The sequence below is a fragment of the Carlito syrichta genome, unplaced genomic scaffold (assembly GCF_000164805.1).
Source record: "Carlito syrichta isolate Samal-C Ts95f unplaced genomic scaffold, Tarsius_syrichta-2.0.1 Scaffold302218, whole genome shotgun sequence".
NCBI classification, from domain to species: Eukaryota; Metazoa; Chordata; class Mammalia; order Primates; family Tarsiidae; genus Carlito; species Carlito syrichta.
In genome coordinates this window covers 145,840-155,397 of record NW_007246314.1, presented here as the reverse complement: position 1 = coordinate 155,397, position 9,558 = coordinate 145,840, and the positions used below count along the sequence as shown (strand labels likewise).

The following is a 9,558-nucleotide window of genomic DNA, read 5'->3' as shown; positions in this document are numbered from 1 at the left end:
ACATACAGCTATACTGAAATATGACTTCTGTAGTGTGAAATTAGCTAGTGTTCGGCATTCTTTCCGAAAATACTGGTAGTTCAAAAATAAAAATAATTTCTATATCACAAGCTTTGTCATAGTCACTATGGAAGTATTAGAAAACACTGGCAAAATTTTAAAACATTTAGGAGGAGCTGCTGCAGGCTCCGCAACGGAGGCAGCGGGGGCGGCGGTGCCAGCGGCCAGGCTTGGTGGGGGACCCGAGTCTGGCCCGGGAGCCCGAGCAGCGAGAGTGCAGGGTTCCTAGGCCCCTCACGCTGGACTCCACAGTCTCCGGTCGCCTGACCTCCGCACGGGTATATGGGATGGAAGCGGGACTCTCGGGAGCAGCTGCGGGCACCTACCTGCCCCCCTCTGCAGCAGGTGTTCCAGGCACCTTGCCAACCTGGCACTGGCACTGTGGGGAAACCAATCAAGCTCCTGGCCAATTACTTTGAGGTGGACATCCCTAAGATCGACGTCTACCACTACGAGGTGGACATCAAGCCGGATAAGTGTCCCCGCAGAGTCCACTGGTCCCTTAGAGTCTTGGTGAGGACCATCAGCATCACCTGGGAGCATGTTACAAATGCAGACTTTGGGGCTTCGCTCTAGACCTGCTGAATCAGAAGCTACATTTTAATAAAATCTCCAGATGATTCATAGGAATGTTGAAGCTTGAGAGGCACTCCCATGGAGTAGATGTGAGGAATGAGAATAATATATGGGATATTACCTAGACATGAATCGCTTCCAAAGTTTGAAGTGGTGGTAGTCTTTCAGCTTCCACAGGCCACACTTATTCCCACAGGAAAGTGGTGGAATACATGGTCCAGCATTTCAAGTCTCAGATCTTTGGTGATTGCAAGCCCGTGTATGATGGAAAGAAGAATATTTACACTATCACAGCACTGCTCGTTGGCAACAAACGGGTCGACTTTGAGGTGACAATCCCCGGGTAAGGGAAGGATCGAATCTTTAAGGTCTCCATCAAGTGGCTAGTCATTGTGAGCTGGTGAATGCTGTATGAGGCCTTGGTCAGTAGCCAGATCCCTGTTCCCCTGGAGTCTGTGCAAGCCCTGGATGTGGCCATGAAGCACCTGGCATCCATGAGGTACACCCCTGTGGGCCGTCCCTTCTTCTCACCGCCTGAGGGCTACTACCACCCGCTGGGCAGTGGGCGCCAGGTCTGGTTCGGCTTTCACTAGTCTGTGCGCCCTGCCATGGGGAGGTGATGCTCAACATTGATGTCTCAGCCACTGCCTTCTACAAGGCACAGCCCAGGGATTGAGTTCATGTGTGAGGTGCTGGGCATCAGGAACATAGATGAGCAGCCCAAGCCTTCACGGACTCAGCGTGTTGGCTTCACCAAGGAGATTAAGGGCCTGAAGATGGAAGTGACCCACTGTGGACAGATGAAGAGGAAATACCGTGTGTGTAATATTACCTGTCGCCCTGCTAGCCATCAGACATTTCCCTTGCAGCTGGGGAGTGGACAAACTGTGGAGTGCATGGTGGCACAATATTTCAAGCAGGAATATAACCTTCAGCTCAAGTATCCCCACCTGCCCTGCCTACAAGTTGACCAACAACAAAAGCATACCTACCTGCCCCTAGAGGTCGGCAACATTGTGGCTAGACAGTGCTGCATCAAGAAGCTGATCGACAACCAAACTTCAACCATGATAAAGGCCACAGCTAGGTCGGCCCCAGACAGACAGGAAGAGATTAGTCACCTGATGAAAAATGCTAGCTACAACTTAGATCCCTACATCCAGGAATTTGGGATCAACGTGAAGGATGATATGACGGAGGTGACGGGGCGAGTGTTGCCAGCGCCTATCTTGCAGTACGGTCACTGGAACCAGGCCATTGCCACACCCAATCAGGGTGTCTGGGACATGCGGGGGAAACAGTTCTACAATGGGATTGAAATCAAAGTCTGGGCCATCGCCTGTTTCGCACCCCAAAAACAGTGTCGGGAAGAAGTGCTCAAGAACTTCACAGACCAGCTGCGAAAGATTTCCAAGGATGCAGGGATGCCTGTCCAGGGTCAGCCTTGTTTCTGCAAATATGCACAGGGGCAGACAGGGTGGAGCCCACGTTCCGGCATCTCAAGAACACCTACTCAGGACTACAGCTCATTATCCTCATCCTGCCAGGGAAGACGCCAGTGTATGCTGAGGTGAAACGTGTTGGAGATACTCTCTTGAGAATGGCTACACTGTGTGCAGGTGAAGAACATGGTCAAGACCTCACCTCGGACTCTATCCAACCTCTGCCTCAAGATCAATGTCAAACTCGGTGGCATTAACAAATCCTAGTCCCACACCAGCACTCCGCCGTATTTCAACAGCCATTGATATTCCTGGGAGCAGATGTTACACACCCCCCAGCAGGGGATGGGAAAAAACCTTCTATCACAGCAGTGGTAGGCAGCATGGATGCCCACCCCAGCCGATACTGTGCTACTGTGCGGGTGCAGTGACCACGGCAAGAGATCATTGAAGACTTGTCCTACATGGTGCGTGAGCTTCTGATCCAATTCTACAAGTCTACTCGCTTCAAGCCTACCCGCACCATCTTCTACCGAGAGGAGGTCCCTGAAGGCCAGCTACCCCAGATCCTCCACTATGAACTGCTGGCCATTCGTGATGCCTGCATCAAACTGGAAAAAGACTATCAGCCTGGGATCACTTATCATGTGGTGCAGAAACACAATCACATACATCTTTTTTGTGCTGACAAGAATGAGCGAATCGGGAAGAGTGGTAACATCCCAGCTGGCACTACTGTGGACACCAACATCACCCACCCATTTGTGTTTGACTTCTATTTGTGCAGCCACGCAGGCATCCAGGGTACCAGCCGACCATCCCATTACTATGTCCTTTGGGATGACAACCATTTCACAGAGGATGAGCTCCAGATTTTGACGTACCAGCTATGCCACACTTACGTGCAATGCACACACTCCGTCTCTATCCCAGTACCTGCCTACTATGCCCACCTGGTGGCTTTCTGGGCATGATACCATGTGGTAGACAAGGAACATGACAGTGGAGAGGGGAGTCACATATCGGGGCAGAGCAATGGGCGAGATCCCCCAGGCCCTGGCCAAAGCTGTGCAGGTTCACCAGGATACTCTGCGCACCATGTACTTCACTTGAAGGCAGAACACTGTTACCTCACTGGATAGAACAAAGCTTTCCAGGCCCCAGGAGCTGTGCCACCCAAATCCAGAGGAAGCAAGGAGGGAGATGGTGTAGGGAAGAGTGCAGGAGGCCTTGTTTCCCTCTACAGAGGCGGTGTAAAGGTGGGGAACAGGGCCAGCAAGACAGACCACCAGCCAGAAATCTCTGATATCAACCTCATGTCTCCACCCTTCACCCCATCTTGTCACATTCGGCCCTGACCCCACTGGACCAAGAGGGGCAGCATTGGTGCCCACCATACATACAGGTTGACTCTGTAGCCCTGTGGACAAAAGCTCGTAGGTTTGGGTTTACTACTTTAGATGGGAAAGTGAGGGACTTGAGAAAGTGAGTGAGAGGAGGGAACGATTTTTTTTAGGAGCCTTAATCAGAAAAGGACTAGATTTGTTTAAAAAGAATAATGAAACCAGACCCAGATCAATATTTTAGGATACTAGATGTTTTAATGGGTTCCAAATCCAGTTTGTAGGAAGACTTTTTAATGGTTTGGGTTGCTCCTCCCCCAGCTGCCACCCCCTTCCCCCTACCCTTATTCCTCTCTCTCCACATTTTCTATCCCACCTTACACCTCCTCCCTGGCAGACATCCAGCCCCTAGTAATACTTACGACACTATGGCACTTAGCTATGAAGTGACATGACCCTGTCTTCCTTCCACCTACTGGTGGGTAACCAGTGCCTTCCCTGTAATGGTAATGCTGCAGAACTGCAACCTTTTGTACCTTTCTTTGGGGGATGGGACGGGGTGGGGTGGGAGAGAAGGTAGGTGGTGAAGAAATACCCCAAACCCAACAAACCTCCAGCCAGAATGCCAGCTATTTTGCATTTGAAGGACTTGACTTCCACTTTCATTGAGCTTTTTAAAAGATCACAACCTCAAGATGGTTAAAATCCATTGACATTTGCACTTTCAGACATGTCGAGTCATGGAGCTGCTGGATGACTGGCCCCTGGTCTTTCCACTTATGCCTCCTTTTCTCCTGTTCCTCCCACCTCCCACCTGGTCTGGGTTTGGAGTTACTTTTGTAGCAGTTCTCTTGTCTTTTTTATCCCTGATGGTCAAGTCTCATTATGTTTTAATATCTATTAACTGGGTCTTATAACAGAAGACCCTTAGGTCTAAAATGAGAAAAAAGAGAGAAAATAAAATATTATTTTTATACCGTAACTTGAGTCTATTGCCAAAATTTGGAAGTCCTTTCCTTGTCTGATGAGTTTATATCCCAGAAACATTGAGCCATCAGAAGGAACTGTGTACCTGATTTGTTCTCTGGCCTGGCTAGGTAGGGAGTGGTGATCTCCCCAAGGTGGAGCTCAGGTTTCATCCTTCCTCTGTGCAGATAACACCTTTTTCTTGTTACAGCCTCCCTCTACCCTATCCTGCACTCTTTCTTGCAAGTGTATCTTTGTCCTTCCTCTAGACTATCTTCTGGCCCTTTGGCTCATCCTAGATTCCAGTGTGTCCTATGGACAGGCTGGGGAATTTTGCTGCTCCCTATTGTTCCTAATGCTTCTGTTTACACAAATGAATTTTTCCTGGTTTCTCACTAAGGCATGTGAGTGGGTGGCATGGACTTTTTTTTCCTTTTTTTTGTTCTTGAAATACAGGGTTTGGCTGTCTTGCAGGACTAGAGAAGAAGTGATTCAAGCTTGGTCCTTGCGGGCCTTGAGACAAGACCCACTATTTCCTTGACTGTTCATTTTGTTCTTACCCCACTGCTTGGGATGGGGGGTTGCAAATTCAACTTCTCTTTGAGGAGCCTGGACTTGGGTTTGCCCCAATCTGGTGATGAAGCCATGATACTTTAGACCTAGCCCAGGCTTGGAGACCAGCCAGAGGAAGGAGGAGGGTCTAATCCTGGCCCACAGAATTAGAGCTACCCTTTCCTCTCCCCAGGAGCTCTTGTATGACTCAGATTTGCTATGCAAAATAATCTATCACAGGTTCTGTTTTGATTGGCTACATTGTTCAGTGACTTTGCCAAACGTAGCACAAACATTCATTATGGAGAAAGCATCAGGACTGTTGAATAACTCCTCCTTTACTTTTTTCCTGCTGGCTACAGCGTGGGGTGCCCTATAGGCACAAGCCCAGTTGAAGAACAGAATGGAGGGCTCTGGAGGAGCCAGTTCATGGAGAGCCTACATTCCTTACACAAGTGCCTAAAGAGAGTGATGCCAACACTCCATCTGCCCTGTCCATTGCCTTCGTATAGTCTACTTCGTATTCTGTTACCCTTTGAGGAGGGGAGCTCTTCTGGGACAATAGGCTCTGCATGTTCTCTACTTGGGTACATTTTGGGGCTGGGATTGAGGCACTATTCCTGGAGGGTTCACTCATTCACCAGCATTTGCAAGTGTTCATAGGGAGCAGGTGGCAACACTACTCCCAGCAACAAGCTTATGTTCTCTCCTTTTCTCTCTCTGCCTCACTCTTCTATTGGTTTTCAGCTGTGGCTTGAAGTGCATTTTTAGCCCTTGGGCATTGCACATGCTCTTCAAAAAGTAAACTCAAGAGAAGCAGCTTGGAGGGGGTGACAAGAAAGTGACTTATTGCTCTAAAAAAAATTGTTTTTTGAGGCTTGAAATATTCTCCTGACCTTGAGAATTATTCTTGTTTGAAAAGTGGTGCATGCAGATTGAGAAGTAGTGTTGGCAGCAAGCTTTGGTTTGCATGGATTTGGTTTAAGTGGTGCTTCTTACCCAAGGTTCTAGTAAATGCTGGGGGAAACCCAGCCTCATCTTCTTAGACAGGACTCTTGCTCTCTTCATACCATTATTTTGCCTTCCTTTTCCTCTTCTCTTTCCCTTGGCTTCCTTTCCCTTTTTTCTACTCACTCTACTTCCTTGCTGGCTTGCCTGCATGTCTGCCTATGTGATGATGAAATCTCTGCATGACTGTAATGATGCTACTTAGCTGGCAAGATCAAGCTTCGCTTCTTGACTGCAGAAGATCAAGAACCTGTTTCCCATGCCCAGAGATATCTACCCTGGGTTGGACTGCCCTTATACTAGGGTAGAGCAGCAGGCCTGCCCAACTGACGTGAAATTAGAAGGGCTTCTGGCAGCTTCCACATCTGTCCACTCCTTGGAGCTGGTTTCTCTTGTTGCTTTTTCTAGATCTGGTTTTCTCTTTACCTGGGGCCTCCCTTTTCTGAGGTTGTCTTAGGGATGGATGATCTACTTAGGGTTGGAGTGTTAAGAGATGGACATTGGGGAAGAAGAGAGTGATGAGAGGAGAAGGGAATTTGTGTGAAAGGTGGGGAAGGAGAGCACTGCTCTTGGTTTGTCCAGCCTGACCCATTAGGGACTGAGGTGCTACTACTGGTCTCTAGGGATATGCCTAGGCTATTGTTGCTGGGAACTTAGGCTTAAAATAAGGCTGAAGAAGGTATCTAGAAGTGTGAAACCTCCTTAAAAACCACCTAGTTCCCACCTACTTGATAGCGTCTCTTTGGCTAAACAATGTTCTTGGATACTTTTCCTTTTCTGTCCAGAATTCTATGAATGAGGCCAGCACTCAAGATGATCAGCCAAGATAACATTGACTTAGTAACTGGCCTGTGGGATATTTGCAAGGTTGGTGGGACAGTGTTTTGGACCTGGCATCATGTGTAGCAAATAAGGATGAAAGTTTCTTCCCCTTCACGATGAAAAAGTCATCTCAAACTAGCCAAAAGGCAATTTTGAAAACTATGTTGGGAGAAGTTATGAAGTTATTTTTATTTATTTACTGGGCCTAAGCCAATCCAGGATGGTATCTGGATGCCTTCCTTCTTACGGTCTGATATGGCAGGGATATGCAGGGCACTCTTTCCTATTTGGCCTTCTAAGCAGATTGGGGAGGAGAGAGTCTCTGGTTTTATCTCCCACCTCCCACTTAACACCCTCCCCCTTACTAGAACTTGCCTTCTCCCAGGGTAGGGAGAGGCTGGGTTGGTACTCTCCCCCTACTCTACACCTACTGACTTAGAACCTCTGGCAGCTGTTCGGAAGCCCAAGAAAGGGAGTGGAAGGAATGAGCTAAAGACAAAACAGAATAAGGTGGGGAAGGGAGATTTCCTCCGTTAAAAAGAAAAATAGGAACTCTGAGAACTGTGCTAGTAAAGATAATATGTTGAATGCACTGAGTCCCCTGGTATAGTAGCAAAAAGGAAAAATGAAATTACTCTCCTGTGCACACAGTCCAACTTGATAGGTGTGTGATGTTGCACTTAGCAGCCGTGTGGTGGGCATGTGTGACTACTCTGGGTTTCAGTTTAGTTTCTAAACTTTTTATCCCTTTGAAGTCCAGCATGGATGGGGAAATGTCCCTGGAGTCCCACAGCTGTGTACTTGTTTGCATTTGAGACTTGTGTTTGTGTTCTGATTTGAGCTGTACCTTGTCCAGTCCATTGTGAAATTATCCCAGTGGCTGTAATGTACAGTTCCTTCTGAAGCAAGCAACAGCAGCAGCACAATTCTGTGTTTTATAAAGGCAACAGTGGCTTCTAAAAAAAAAAATTAAAACATTTATGCTTCTACCATCCATAGGTAACAATCAGTCACAATTTTTCCATAGTCTTCCTGCAACTAATTTCTAAATGTTTTTTTAACTCTTTCAAGAAATATACGATTGTTATGGACATCATGTTTTTAAATCAGCAATGATTAATGCTTATAATCTTTTAAAGTTGCTTATTATTTCATTTTTATCAAAATAAATGATATATGTTTTGCTATAGTTTGAGAGTTTTTGCTTTTGAAAGTTAGTTTTTGTGCCTCTTAGGGACAAAGGTACAGAAATGAGAGTGGTATGTAGTGGATTAGTGGAATTTTTTTTATATATGTTTGTGTGCCTCTGTGTGTGCATGTATATATGTGTGTGTGTGTGTGTGTGTGTGTATAAATATATATGTATTTCAACAACCCTCTACTATTACACGTTGATGTTAGTTCATCAGTTATTAAACCAAGACAATGATAAAAGATTGTAATTTCAGAGATTGAGTGAATAATTTTCTTTTAGCAGAATTCAGTTTTCATAACTTTGCTACAAATATTTATAATATTGTGTGAATGGAAGCAGAGGTGTTTCATTACCAATACAAGTAAGAGAATATTCACCATTATACTTCATTTTTTTCTATTTCACAATACTTAGTTTTTCCCTCATTTCATTATAGTAGCTGACATTTTTGATAGAGTCAAATGACTTACAAAATTAAAATGTGCTTAAAAGTCTTGAAATGCTTGCATATTATATGGAAATTTTTGATAGAGAGTCTTCAGAACTTGGGGCGATGTAACTACAGTTACAAAAATGTTTAAACATTATTACTATTATTTGCTATTTCTCTAAACATTTTGTAAAATGTTACTTTCTTCCATTAAAATTGAGTATTGACTTTAGTTAAGTAAGGGTTCTGCATGTATATAAACAATTTAAAACTATAGAAAATTAATATTATTTATCAAAATTATTTTTTACACAATTTTATCAAAATATAACTATTAAGTGAAGGTATATGTATATATGTAATATATATCATAACAATAGAACCTTTACATAGGTATCATTTTATTTATTTTACAGCTTTAGAAGTGTATGTCACAGTGATAACTAAGAGGACTGTGGGTTTAGACTTAGAGAATCTCAGTTGTCTGGGAAAATATAATATAATCTCATCAGCTTATTGATGACAGGAACAGAAAGCTAAAACCAATTTCCATAGAAAAGAGTGCTTTCTTTCAAAGCATCTTCGTAAGGTAAAAGTCATTAGACATTATAGATATAGATAGATTTATAAAGAGGTCTATATTGCAAAATTTATTTTTTTTAAGTATTCAATATTGGGATAAACTAAATTATGTCAATAGTTAAATTTAATTCTAAATGGCAATAAAAATTAGCATAATTAATCTACTTGTATCATTTATGAAATATCTTTCTAAAATAATGCTTGTGAGAACAAAAATGATAGATTATTTGACATATTTCCCTTAATGCCTTTATTTATTTTATTTATTCATTTTTATTGCTCCATTTTTCACTATATCCACAAATTACAGTATATTAGAAAATCTCAAAATAAATATTCTATCTCAGTATCTCTTATGAAATTATGGGTTTGAAATTTACTGATAAAGGCAATACAACTTCCATTTACAAAATTGGTATATTCTATCAGTTTAAAAGTCAAAGATCTATAATACTATTGAAATTTTTAAATTATTTAGTATTTTTCAGCACAGTCATACGTATTTACAAATGTTAATTTATCAGTTTCTTATTTGAAACTTATTCATTTAAAGCACTCATTTTGCTTAAAAAAGTTTTTTCT

General features: G+C 43.8%; 1 pseudogene; it reads left to right on the top strand.

The window, feature by feature from the left end:
- Positions 1-347: 347 nt before the first annotated feature.
- LOC103258443 lies at positions 348-3,479 on the top strand (annotated as a pseudogene).
- Positions 3,480-9,558: the final 6,079 nt, after the last annotated feature.